The sequence below is a fragment of the Etheostoma cragini genome, chromosome 23 (genome assembly GCF_013103735.1).
Source record: "Etheostoma cragini isolate CJK2018 chromosome 23, CSU_Ecrag_1.0, whole genome shotgun sequence".
Taxonomy (NCBI): domain Eukaryota; kingdom Metazoa; phylum Chordata; class Actinopteri; order Perciformes; family Percidae; genus Etheostoma; species Etheostoma cragini.
In genome coordinates this window covers 1,456,358-1,469,087 of record NC_048429.1, presented here as the reverse complement: position 1 = coordinate 1,469,087, position 12,730 = coordinate 1,456,358, and positions in this window count along the sequence as shown.

Here is a 12,730-nt window from a genome sequence, read left to right as displayed (position 1 = left end):
CGCAGCGGGGCATGGAGGCCTTTAATTGGTTCTCTCTAAGCGGGCCGCGACGCAGCGATTGGTGGTCGTTTTTAAAAGATTACACCAGCTACAGATCTCCTTTTTCAGAGCCAATACCTTATCTATTGCTGTTGGGGTGTAAAGACCATTTGAATGAATATATGAGAACATGTATAAAGGAAATAGTTACCAACCCTTCCTTTAACCCTTGTGTTGTCTTCATGTCGACCAGGAAAAAAAATGATTGCATTTTCTGACATTTTTGTCACTTTTTCAATGTACCGGGTCCTTTTTTTGGTGTTTTTTCCAAAGTTGTTTGATATTTCTAATGACATTTTCAGCTGAATTTTTTTTTTTTAATTATAAAAGAAACTGAAAACGTGTCAAATTTGACCCGAGGACAACATGAGGGTTAAGTTTAGTTCCTAAATGTGGGCCTTGCTTTAGTTCTTGGGTCTATTGGGTCTAAACGGCTCATTTGATTAAGAAAAATAACTTAATCAAATGAGCCGATTAAGAAAAACTGATTAAGAAAAATAACTGTCTAACAAAACATTTCTATATCAATTGACATCTCAATCACTGTCAATGGGACGGTGGCAGCTGAGGCTGCTCTGATTGGTCGTCTCTGTGTGGCTCATCAGTGATCACGTTGCATCACTGCAGTTTGTGTGTCGCTGCCCTCGGCAGCACAGACACACACACTGAGATTGTGATAAAACACCAGAAAAAAGAATCATCCAATCTGGCCCGACTCAGAGGAGGTTCAAAGGGACCCTGCTGCTGTGGTTTCCACCTGAACTCCACAATGCACCTCCTGCAGAGAGGAGGAGAAGAAGAAGGAGAGGTTGGAGGGAACGGACCTGCAGGCAGCTGGAACCGAGGATGTGTGATATACTGCTGAACACACAGAGAGAGACACCAGCATGCTGTAATGTATACCAATAGTATTTATAGTTCAAACAGGGCTCACACACTGTCTCTTGGTATGTGTCGAGGCATCAGTGTTGTACTCAACATCGGCCTCGGTCACAAGGCCAGTTTTTGAGGGTCTCGTCTCAGAATCGACCCTTTTAAATCGGTCTTCTCTCGATTTCTTTTATCAACACCACAACTGCAGGGAAGAAAACTGCAGGCCCAAAAAGAGGTGCTGCATGGGGAGGTTGTTCCATAAGGAGGGGGGGTGCCCACTGCATGGGGGGGTTGTTCCATAGGGTGGGGGCGCCCACTGCATGGGGGGGTTGTTCCATTGGGTGGGGGCGCCCACTGCATGGGGGGGTTGTTCCATAGGGTGGGGGCGCCCACTGCATGGGGGGGTTGTTCCATAGGGTGGGGGCGCCCATTGCATGGGGGGGTTGTTCCATAGGGTGGGGGCGCCCATTGCATGGGGGGGTTGTTCCATAGGGTGGGGGCGCCCACTGCATGTTTTTTTTAATATTTTTTAAGTCTTCATGGTTGTAATGTTGCCATGAACAGTCCTGTGATATATTTTAAATGTGTTTTTTTCTCTCTCAGTCGGGCCCTTTAGCTGGGGCTCTTTCAAGCGGCTCTGCAGAAACTGCCACTGGTTTTGTTCGAATCTGCAAAGAGACAGCGGGCTCATTATTAATCATCTTAACAAATCCATCTCTGAGATCAATAGACGAGCATCCCAGACATCTCCAGGAAGCTTTCCCTTTGGAGAGGAAATCAAGGCAGCATGATTTAGAAGTTACCTTCAGGAGGAATGCAGGGGTGGGAGAAGTATTCGGGTATTTCACTTGTAAATACCACAGTGAAAAAACCCTAAAAGGTAAATAAGTAGAAGTTCTACATTCATGTGTTGACGTATTATCAGCTAAATATACTTTAAGTATCAAAAGCACAAGTACACAAGTAGAGAGTTATATTCCCATATATATACACATATATATTTTTTTTTTTAACTAGGATTTAATGTTCATGTACGTGTTTAATCCTCAGGTTCTTTAAGAGCCCGTCCTGTCTAGTCTAACTGTGTAACTATTTGCTTTAAACCATCAGTTCCCTGATGAGGAAGCGTCCACTGACGGAATTAAAGTCAAAATACTAGCACCTCGATGTTGCATGGAGGTACAAATACTCACTTATGTCTTTGTTAGCTGTTGTCTTCCAGTTTTAATGTGCAACAACACTGTTACTAATCCCACTTCCTCTCGCTGTGTCTTCAGACAGAAGCAGCCAATGGGAGAGATTGCATTCAAAGAGAGTGGAAGGACGTGATTAGACGTTCCCGAGGCGACGCCGAGACGCAGACACATGACTTGGGAATGTTTCAACTTGAGTGAAAAATGTGCCGTTCTCCCGGCGGTGCACGAGTCTCCTCCACAAATTTACAGAGACGAGAGTAAAAAGGAGAACGTCTGGAGGGAAACAGCAGACAGAACTGGAGTTTCTAGTGAGTGTGCATATACACCCACACACACACACACACACACACACACACACTTGGTGTGTCGGTAACTAATGTCTATACAGTTTGCACATTGGTTATTTGGGGGCAAATGATGCAAGATGAATATTTCCGTCCCAGTATTGCAGGAAAAAGTGTTTCTGACTTCGATTGCAGATGATTTATTTTAGGTGTTGGAAGGTTTGTGGTGTGCATCTGATTCAACCACAAAACAAGACAGAATAGTATAAAAATGGGAATTTAGACAATCTTCTAACCTCTGTTAAAACCCCAATCAAGCCACGTACAGGATACACTCTGTAAAAGCAGCATCCTCCTGAGTTACCATCTTTAAGATCAGATCTAGTCAGTGGTGTTAAGCGGTATTTGAACTTAAAGTTCATGACAATGAATAATAATAATACTACAGCTATGTTACACAGCGCTTTTATTTTTTAGGTATACTCAAAGGCTTTTCCCAAGGAAAGGACAAAGACAAACAATAAAAAGAAGAGCATGACAAAAATAAGAGGTAGATATTTAAAAGGTGAAGCAAAGCAGCGTAGAAATAAGATTTTAAAAAAGCAAACAAATGGAAACACAGTTAGTTTGTAGTCAAAAGTAAAAAGCAGCTTGAGGGCGCCCAGATAGCTCAGTTGGTAAAGCGGGCGCCCATATATAGAGGTTTACTCCCCCTGGGTTCGACTCCCACCTGCGGCTCTTTGCTGCATGTCACCCCCCCCCCCTCTTTAATGTCTTTATCTGTCCTGTCAAAGATAAAGACAAAAAAATGCCCGGAAAAATAATAAAAAGCAGCTTTAAAGAGGAGGGTTTTGAGTGCGGTTTCCATGTGAGTCCATGATGTGGAGAGTCTGAGGTGAGACCCTCTGAGAGTCTCATCATCATCTGTAATTGCCGGTGCACACGCTGAGGAAGGGCGCTGCCCGAAATGTCTGTTGTGGCAATAAATTCTATAAAATTGGAGTCCTAGTCCCCTTATTCATCATTTCAATGTTAGGCATGTGAGAATGAATGGGAGAAAACGTTTCTGTTCTTCTGTATTTGGCAGCTATCTCAGCCACAGTGGGTGCACTTAACAGCCAGTTATCACAGAAATTAATCATTTCTACTGAATGAAAATGGTTCAAGTCTTGACTCAGTTTTGCAGATACCGCGTTTTGTTTTTGTGTAGTTTGTGTGTATTTTATTACATATTGGAAGATGTTTTTAGATTGGCTCATAGGTGTCGTTAACGTGTCTCAGACCAGTACCAACGGCACAAAATGACCTAATGAGGAGTGTGAGACCGTCTATTAATATACAGAGGTGTCTGCTTCTGCACTGTGTGAGCATTTTACAGCAGGGGGTGATGGGAAATTCAAAAGGTGAGGGCTGTCTGTCTCATTATATGACCACACACACACACACACACACACACACACACACACGCACACACACAGTAAGCTGTGTGTTCATCAGTGTTGGAGATGTGAAGCGTTGACCTTTTTCTAGTCAAACCACCTGCCGCTGAAGGAAACCCAGCAATCAGTGGGACACACACACACACACACACACAAACACACACACACACACAAAGACAAACACATAAGCACACACACACACACACACACACACACACACACACACACAAACAAGCACACACACATCGGAGGATGTGAATCAGAGTATGGAAATGTTGAAGCAGCAGAGACTCGTCTGTCAAGGAGAGAACAAAATAAATCACTGTGTGTTCTTCAAATATTTCTGTTATAAATACTGGATCCATAAACAAAGTACAAAACAGCTATTCTAGTAAAACCTGAACCAGGCCCAACTTGATCCAGCCCGGTTTGTTTACCATGTTAGCCAGAACGCTGTGTTCCTTCTGTTTAACTCACGGTAGATAATCCCCGTCTGATAAGCCTTCAAAGTCAAAGACCAGCAACTCAAACTGGACTTCCTGGAGCACATCGTCTCGCTGGGACCTGAAACAACCCCCCCCCCCACCCGCTGTCACAATGAGACGTTACTCTACCTTTAAATCGGATTCAATCTCAACCATATGTCTAAAAGCTGACCAGCCTCAATGGGAAATTGTAAATATCATCTGTACATCATGAAGCCTTTAGTGTCTCAGAAGGAGCTGCGGGAAGTCTGATAAATCACTTGTCACTTGAGCCCAACCGACGCTGAAGACGAGTGTAAAAATGAAAAACAATCTGTTAGCGTGGAGTCAGAAAGAAGTGAGACCTCTGTAGTCTGCTGCTCGACTCTGCTCTAGACTTTAAAAAAATTATAACTTTATTTAAGCAGGCAGGCCGCAGGTTCTCATTCGCAACGGCGAGTTTAGCATCAACTCAGCCGAATCTCCGACTGAACTGACCATGGTTGAATTGCATTGTGGGAAATGTAGGCACCAGGTTTTAACAGGTATACAAAAAATGAAAGTCTATAAATATACTGTGTGTGTGTGTGTGTGTGTGTGTGTGTGTGTGTGTGTGTGTGTAAATTTGTGTGTGTGTGTATATATATGTATATATAAAAGATGATAGTCCTCGCTAAAAACCTAGGCCACCGAGCGGTGCTCTCCAGGGTCCTGATGCCGCAGTGGTCAGCAGCAGGGAGCTGGTCCGAGGGACCTGGTCCGCGGGACCTGGTCCGGGGGACCTGGTCCTGTTAGAACAGAGACACAAAGGACCAGCTTATGACCAGTTCCCTTGTTGTGTGATTACCTCTAGTTTACCTCTGCATCCACCATGGTGCCAAGTCTACTTTGAACTGACTTGTGTTTATGTCACCGCGTTTTATTCAAGGATCCAGTTCTGTTGTTTTCCGAGCCAACGGTGGTCTAAGTCTTGGTTTAGTCCATCGCAGCTGTAGCCGTTATTGTTTGGGTCTGTCCGAAGTCTGAGAAACAACAGGGCGGCAAACAACCACTCCTGGGTGATAGAGGAGAGAAAGAGCTGGGAAAGGAAACGAGGAAACGACAGGAAGGTTGTGAAGGAAAGACTGGGGAAAGGTTGAGGTATGGCCGAATATATGAGGACAAAATGCAAGATGTCCTCTTCTCCTTTTTAAAGTAAACACCCCGTATCTCCAGATTTGTTGATGTTTAAGATTTGATTGACGACTTGTGAATGTTTAAGATAAACTGAAGGATAAAATGCTCCTTTATTTGTTAAATTTTCCTACTTCTTTAGCTCAATAAAGTCTTTAAAAAGCCTCTTGGATCACGTGTCACAAAGCCGAGAACGGGGCTGTTTTTCTGATACTATGAAAAGGTTTAAAACTTTTTAGAGATACTTGGTTCTCACAGGATGCAAATGCATGATGATCTGACAGAATATGATTCATTGCTGTAGATTAAACTATCCAACAGTGTATAAAGAAGTTAAAATGGCACACAACCTTCAGCATCTACAGCAGGAAAATGCAACTTTTACATTAATGCGGTGGGAGTATGAATCCAGAAATATCAGATAGAAGAAGAAAACACACCAAGTATTGTGCCAAGAGAAAGGGAAGTAAGTGGTGAGATATGGACGGAAACAAGAAGGTGGGAAATGAAAGATGGTGCGGAGGAGATATGTAATAAAATGAGAAAGAATGGAAAGACATGATGCAATGGAAATAACAAGCAGGTAGGGGGTGAGAAAAGGAAGACGTAGGGAAATGAGGAAGTGGGGAAGGAAAGGAGGAATGAGGTAATCAAGAGAGATATGAGGATTGGTGGCACTACGAAGGGAAGGGAAGTAGAAAATAAAACAGAGGGGTAGATGGGAAAAGGAGGAATAGACTAGGTAAGGAAACAGGAGGAGTGGATGCAAAAGGAGATGAAGTAGGGAAGTAAGGGGGTAAGGGGGTAAGGGAGGAGGGAAAGAAGGAAATACTCTGACAGGGACCACGTTACTGCACCGTGAGTACTAATACTGAGTGGTGGAGCAGTAATATTACACACATTAGTATGGAGTCAGTGTAGTTGTGTTGATGTAGTTCTGTGTGTCATTAATCACTAAAGTGGACTGTGTGTGTGTGCCTCTGGATGACTGACAGCTCAGTGAGACAGACTGTGTGTGTGTGTGTGTGTGTGTCTGTGTGTGTGTGTGTGTGTGTGTGTGTGTGTGTGTGTGCGTGTGCGTGTGCGTGTGCGTGTCTGTGTGCGTGTGTGTGAGTGCGTGTGTGTGTGTAACTCTCTCATGTTGAACTTAACGTTAATTGACACATGAAAATACCCACAATCCTCTTGGACAGGTCTCTGAGCTCTGTGCAGAGCCAATTATGTGCTGCTGACACTCACATACACACACATACAGACACACACACACACACATACACACACACACACACACACACACACGTACACACCTTGTACCTCAACTCTTCTTGTCTTTAAAAAAATTGGATTTCTAGTTTGTCTGTCTAACTCCACCTTATGATCAATATTTATTTTATATTATTAATAATTATAATTTTTTCCATTAATCCTCACACTAATGTGCATTTACATCCATATCTTTAATGAATGCCTCAGTAAGAAAACACTATAAATAGGTACTGCATGTCTAAAAATAACATTTGCTGACATTTATTTTATCAAAGCTTCTTCATATTCACCAAAAGTCATTTGGTTTGCAGAGATGAAACATAACTCTCCGGTAAAATAGTTTAAAATGTTGAAGTTTAACGTGTGCAGGGGGGCATATACACCACATGAGGGCATATAGTTGCTTTGAGGTACGTGGAAAGATTGTGATATAAATATATATATAAATATATATCTCCACATATTTGTGTTTGGGTCAAACAACCACAGGACTTACACCCAGGAGACCGTTGTTCGTGTCTCGCATGAAACCACAAATCAACGTTTTTATTTCATTATTTGAACTTGTGATACGTCAGTTACACACTTAACTAACATGAGGGTGTGTACATAAGTTACGCAACTAACACACTTAATTAAAGCAAACCGCCATCTTTTCCTAAACCTAACCTAAGTAGTTTTGTTGCCTAAACAAATGTCTGCACTGGAAGGTCTGTGCCGGCATGCTAACCGCTCGTGTTGGTTTACTAGTTTTATTTGAACATGTAAAAAACAACAACAACCACATTAAAATAAAAGATTTATATACATGCATTCATGCATACATGTATAATTAAAATGACAGATAAATAAGGTCATAGACTTCTCAGCACAGTCTTGAAAGTCATTCAAGCAAAAAAAAGAAAAATGTCCCACGTTCAAAAGAGTTGATAAACAGCTCATCAGGTCCGACCCGCTTTCTCTACTTTTATCCTTTAGTTAATCTTCTGCTTCAGTTATCTACACATTATTATTTACACATCATAGACACAGATGCATACACACAAACACATTTACACTTTTTTAAATAAAACATCCATACTAGACTTGATATAAAGACATGTTAGTATGTAGATATACCAGTATATAGATATACCAGTATATAGACAACATACCAGTATATAGACATACCAGTATATAGACATACCAGTATATAGACATACCAGTATATAGATATATCAGTATATAGACATACCAGTATATAGATATACCAGTATATAGACATACCAGTATATAGACATACCAGTGTATAGACATACCAGTGTATAGACATACCAGTGTATAGACATACCAGTGTATAGACATACCAGTATATAGACATACCAGTATATAGACATACCAGTATATAGACATACCAGTATATAGAGATATTGGTGTATAAATATACCAGTATATAGACATACTAGTATATAGACATATCGTGTATAAATATACCAGTATATAGACATACTAGTATATAGAGATATTGGTGTATAAATATACCAGTATATAGACTTACTAGTATATAGAGATATTGGTGTATAAATATACCAGTATATAGACTTACTAGTATATAGACATATCCGTGTATAAATATACCAGTATATAGATATACTAGTGTATAGACATATTGGTGTATAAATATACCAGTATATAGACATACTAGTATATAGACATACTAGTGTATAGACATATCGGTGTATAAATATACCAGTATATAGACATACTAGTATATAGACATACTAGTGTATAGACATATCGGTGTATAAATATATCAGTATATAGACATAACAGTATATAAATGCCAAGAAACCATCCAGTCTTTCTACCGTACTATCACTTTAAATCCTTTTCGACTTGCACAACATTCAGAAGATAACACACAGAAAACAGTGCCTAACGTTTTGTGAGACACCATACGACCTGTTGTAGGAGAGGTGGAGTGTGTGGGATGATTTTGGGACACAGCTGATGTTCAGTCCTATCCGATCCTTCCATAGTCAGGTTCTGAATATCATCCGTCTTTCCAACTGGGACTTCCCACTGAGGAGTTCAGCTTCTTTGAATAATGCAATTTCATCATGTCAGGAAGTTGGTGAAGCAGTGAGGAGTGCAAGGATTCATGGTTCAACAGCACTTAAATCCCCCCCCCCCCCCCCCCCCCCCCAAGTCGAGACAATTCCTGTTTTCCATAATTAAATTACAAGAAATTATTTAAGAAAACCCGCAGCAGAGCTTCAGAGTTCTTTATCATGTCTCCATCCTCCTCCTCCTCCTCTTCGTCCTCCTACTGGTTCTGTTTCACAAAGACTGATGGATGCATGATGGGTTATTGATAGAGGGATGGAGGGATCGATAGGAGGACGAGAGAGGCTGAAACTAGGCCACCCATCTGCTCAGACCCATCCGTTCATCTGCAGGAAGTCGGATCTTTAACGTCATGAAGTGTAGAGCAAAGGAGGAGAGTCTGAGAAATGATCTCAGGTCTGGTCCTGTGTCAGAAGGAGGAGAGGAGGAGGAGGGATGGACAGAACGGAAGTGAGAAAAGGGTGAAGTAATGAAGGAAATGAGAGGGTTAAAAAGGAGGTGAGAAAGTAGAAGTGAAGGAAATGGAGAAGTAGGTATGGAAAGGAGGAAAAGCTGAAGTATAGAAAGTACAAAGAAAGTATAGAGAAGGTGGAGAAGGAAGGGATGAAGGATGGAAGGACTTACAGAAAGGGAAATAAAAAAGAGGTAGGGGGTAAGGAAAGGAAGACATGTAAGGGAAAGGAGGCTAAGAAAGGAGGAGAAGGGAATCAAGAGAGATAATGAGGATAAAGAAGTAGAAAATAAAACAGAGGAGGAGAGGGGGAAAGGAGGAAGAAACAAGGTAAGGAAATGAGACAGGAGGAGAGGCAAAAGTAGATAAAGTAGGGGAGGAATCAAGGAAAGGAGGAGGGTATAACAAAGGAAACCAAAAGGGGGTAAGGAAAGACAGAAAGTACCACATAGCAAAGGAAAGGAGAAAGCAAAAAAGGATATAATGGCATAAGTAAGCAAGACAGGAAGTTGATAAGGAAATGAGAAAGAAAGGAGGAGGAAAGAAGGAAATAGGACATAGAGGTGGGGGCGGGGGGGAATCATGCAGAGAAGAGAAAGAAGAAGACAAGGAGGGAGGAAGTAGGAAACACTTCGGTCTAAACTGAAAAATCTGAATGTGTAGGTGTTGGACAGGCGAACAGCGCCCCCCAGTGGCTGCTGGGAGATCTCCATACAGACTTCGTTGTCACACACACACACACACACCAACACACACACACCAACACACACAGCCTTTTTATTATGAACTTTATATAAAAGCTCCACCTCATTACACTGATGGAGTTAATACACAATATCCTGTTTCTCTCTCGCTCTTCTGATGAGAATAAATGGTTCACCTCAAGTGAGAAGGTAATGAAATATTGAATAAACACTTCCTCTCCACGGCCTCTGTGTGTGTGTGTGTGTGTGTGTGTGTGTGTGTGTGTGTGTGTGTGTGTGTGTGTGTGTGTGTGTGCGCGCGCGTTTGTGTGCGCGTGTGCGTGTGGGGGGGGGGGCGTGGGGCGTGTTTTGTCCTGGTAGTTTTAAGTGTGACATATGAACTGAAGCTGCAGTGAAAGCTCAAAAGAAAAGCAACCAATCACATCCACGGGATGACACACACACACACACACACACACACACACACACACATAACCACTTTTACAAACACACACCCAGCAGTGTTCATTACAGTGATGGATCTGCTCTGTGATTGGTGGCCACATTCCAATGTGAGAAGAGACTGGGTCAGCCGGAGAATCTGATTGGCTGAGGGAACAGTGATGGATCTGTTTAAATCTCTAATGTGTAATGCATGTGATGCTCGTTACAGTCTGACCTCCTTAATTAGACTGATGTTAACACCGCTAACGACTTCTTGCTGGACCAATCACACGACCCAGATGGCGAGAGGGGCGTGGCTGATTGATTTTTAATTACTGGACAAACCAGGATGACCAGCTAATGAAGCAGAAAACTTCACTCTGTGGCCCACATGATCAGACATTAATCAGGAGGAGAGTCTGTCTGTCTGTCTGTCCATCTGTCTGTCTGTCTGTCTGTCTGTCCATCTGTCTGTCTGTCTGTCTGTCTGTCTGTCTGTCTGTCTGTCTGTCTGTCTTCCTAACGAGCCTCGTTAGTGGGAAATAAAACGTGTTGATTGGTCGGTTATTCAGAGATTTCTGCCAAGTTGGGAATTTTGCAGAAAGTTGACCAAAGTGTTAAATTCCTTCAGGATCCAATTATGTTCAAACACACACACACACACACACACACACACACACACACACGCACACTCACAGTCTTTCTCTATGAGCTGTCAGTCAAACATACTGTATACTTTTAGGAAAGACAAGGTGAGAGATTTCACTTTGAAAATGACCTTTTAAACCTATAGAAATATGCTAAATTCTAATTTTTGACACATTTAAGTAGACATCACCATGAAACTTCCTCAGTTAATTAATTTGCATTAAGACATATTGTAATCCTTATGTAGAAAATATAAAAATTAGGCATTATCTGATTAAATATGCGCTAATGTGGATACATTTCCACAACATATATGAACATTGGAAAGTCTTCTTTCAAGTTTTTTACAGAAGGGATTATATATATATTTTGGATATGTCTATGTATCAATCCATAAATCCATCCAGAAAACACTGTCAACAGCAATAAGAAAACTATTTTCTTTCTTTCAAGCTATGAAGGAAATCCAAAAAGCAAAGCCCTGAGTTCAATCCTTCTGAATATTGAATATATATATATATATATATATATATATATATATATATATATATATATAATATGGTAAGTTTGGTGTTTTCTGGCTCAGTCTGAGAACAAAACCTTTAAATATTTTGATTGTTAACATTTTGAAGAGACTACAGGTGAAGATATTACAGTTTTTGCCAATTGCTTACACACTGAAATCAAAAGTATTAAACAATAATCAAAATCTTACGCTCAAGGAGCAACACATTGGGCCAGATGTGCACCGCCATAAGCACAAAGTCAGCCTCACACTTTGCAAAAAAAATACACACAATTGTACACATTAGACACAGAAATATGTCGTGATGTCACTTCCTTGCAATGCCAAAGCACTGAGTGTCAAATGACGCCCCCTATGGGCCAATCTGGGAAACACAACCATTGTTGGCGCGAAACACATGATTGCTTAATTGTAGACTCACCATTCAGGTTTAAGCAGCAGGTAAGATCACCTGACTTCAACCAAAATGAAAGGAGTCAGAAGAAGTGGGAGGGTGAAAGGGGGACTCCACAGAGGAGGAGATGGAGGTGTAGGAAGAGGGGTCCCTCATTCAGGCCCTGCAGGACGCCAGGGACCAGGTTGACCTGCAGACGATGGATCTGGTATTCCCTCTTAACCCTCATGTTGTCCCCATGTTGTCTTCATGTTGTCCCCATGATGTCCCCATGTTGTCTTCATGTTGTCTTCATGTTGTCCCCATGTTGTCCTCATGTTGTCCTCATGTTGTCCTCATGTTGTCCCCATGTTGTCTTCATGTTGTCCTCATGTTGTCCTCATGTTGTCCCCATGTTGTCCTCATGTTGTCTTCATGTTGTCCTCATGTTTTCCCCATGATGTCCCCATGTTGTCTTCATTTTGTCCTCATGTTGTCCCCATGTTGTCCTCATGTTGTCTTCATGTTGTCCCCATGTTGTCTTCATGTTGTCCTCATGTTGTCCTCATGTTGTCTTCATGTTGTCCTCATGTTGTCCCCATGATGTCCCCATGTTGTCTTCATGTTGTCCCCATGTTGTCCTCATGTTGTCCCCATGTTGTCCTCATGTTGTCCCCATGTTGTCCCCATGCTGTCCTCATGTTGTCCTCATGTTGTCCTCATGTTGTCCTCATGTTGTCCTATATCAATGTTCTTTTTAATTCC